Raw genomic sequence first — 2,162 nt, 5'->3', positions numbered from 1 at the left:
TCACTTTTAATTTAGTGCATAATCAATTATGAAAGACTTCATTAATTTTAAATAATAATATAGAACTTGATAATATTAATATAATAATATATATAATATAATAATTAATTTAAATAATATTAATATAATAATTAATATTATAATATTATATATAATATTATTCTAGTAATTAATTTAAATAATTTCATACAAATATAAATACAATATATAAACTGACAATAAAAGAATCACATGTTAAATTTGAAAAAAAAAACGTAATCAGCTAAAACATAAATAAAGAATATTACATTATATTTGAAAAATATTTATTTTCTTCAATTATATCATTTTTATGTAAATATATATTTTTTACATTACATATGTTTTTATTTCATATGAATAATATAAATACGAATGTTCAAAATTTTAAAGAATGATTATTAGTTTAAGTTAAAATAAGACAAAAATCAAAAATAAAAAACTTTTGGTTCTGTTTTTTAATCAAATTAAAAACACAACAATTAAAAATCGACGAAAATAACCACGAGTATGAACAAATTTTCTTAAAGGAACGAATATTTACTAATATTTACTTCACTTTATTTTATACGAAATATAAAAAATTCGATTCAAAGATTTTTCTTGTAGAATTCATAAAGTTTTTTCAATTATTTAACCTAATTAAACTCAAATCAAATCGATTAAACAAAATAACAAACTTTAGTTTCAAATACAGAACTTAAGATATCGTTTAAATTAAATTAAATAAAGTCTTCAATATATCATTAGTACTTCGTTACAAGTAATTTAATTTTTTCAGAAATAAACATATCTATAATTTTAATTTATTTTAAAATTTGAATAAACTCTATTAAGATTAGAAAAAATTTAAACTGTATATCGAATATTATTATATTATATAATTCCGAAAATAATTATTTTTAATTGATGAAAAGCTCATAAAAAAACGTGAAACTTTGTTTTTTAAAACGTTTTTTCATTTATCTCAATACGAGTTTCGAAGTATTGAAAAGAAAATGATCTTTTTTCTTAATCATTTACTATCTGCGTCTTTGTCGCACACATTAACTTCTCATTGATCAATTAGAAGCTTCATACAAGTTACAGATAAAATTTTTAGAATAACATGTGCATAAGAAAAAAATTAGATAATAGGATTTGCGAATTCATTTTTATAATATTTTCAGTTTCATGAATATCTCGATTATTCAAAATATTCGAATGAAATAAGATTATTCAAAATATTCGATTGAAATGATTTCAATGGTTTTTTTTCTATGGTTTTTTGAATGACTTTTGATGCCAAAATTTGGAGCATTTTTTATTTTTTTACATGAAAAATCGAAGTTTTATTTGTATTCATTTTTTGCAAAATTATTTTGCAAAAATAGCCTATTATGGAGATGTAAAAAATATAAATATAAAAACTTAAATTTATTGAATTTCATATTTTTATAGTATAATATATAATATGAATAATAATAAATATGTATACGAAATCTTTATAAATATTATTTTAATAATATTATATTATTGATTGCACATAAAAAAGACAAGAACATAATATCGAAGGTTAATTATTGTTTTCTGTATTATTGGATTTGAAAATCATTATATTCTGCATTGTTTGAGCTGTTCTACATTCATTCACAAAGAAAAGTTTATTCGCGTTTATATTATAGCTATAAAGCTATAAAAGAAGGAGAAAATGAAATTTTTTGATTTTTGTTGTATCTTGGCTTGTAAAATCATTTTTTAAATTTTTAAATACCTATAATTATATATAAAATAAATATTATTTAATAATAAATCTTTAATAACAATATGTCTTTTTAAAATTTAATTGAAAACTTAAGATTAATATTAAATAAAATCTAAAATAAAATGATATATTTATTAAAATAAATATTGATATCTCATTATAAGAGAATTGAAATATGAAATAGGTATAAAAAAAATGTGTAATTAATTTTATTTATAAGAATTTAAATTAATGTAGATTATAAAAAAAAGCGTAACGTAAAATTAAAAACATTGATTTAATTTCTGCTAAATTAACCATATTTTACATTAAATCATCCTCTATATTAATAGTTATTAATACACGTACCATTCTGATTAACATCCTGATGTTTGTCCAGTGAAAATGTGACATGTTGTTT

The 2,162-nt window shown here is 17.9% G+C and overlaps 1 protein-coding gene across 1 annotated transcript in view; it reads right to left on the bottom strand.

The window, feature by feature from the left end:
* LOC102673476 overlaps window positions 1–2,162 on the bottom strand; it is a 138,811-nt gene that overhangs the window by 29,947 nt on the left and 106,702 nt on the right. The window contains exon 3 of the mRNA XM_006621123.2: window positions 2,111–2,162. The gene's annotated coding sequence lies outside the window, so the exon portion shown is untranslated. The remainder of the gene's footprint in view (window positions 1–2,110) is intronic.

Source organism: Apis dorsata, unplaced genomic scaffold, assembly GCF_000469605.1.
Source record: "Apis dorsata unplaced genomic scaffold, Apis dorsata 1.3 scaffold_585, whole genome shotgun sequence".
NCBI lineage: Eukaryota > Metazoa > Arthropoda > Insecta > Hymenoptera > Apidae > Apis > Apis dorsata.
The sequence above is the reverse complement of the archived record's forward strand: the minus strand, read 5'-3'. Positions and strand labels throughout refer to the sequence as shown.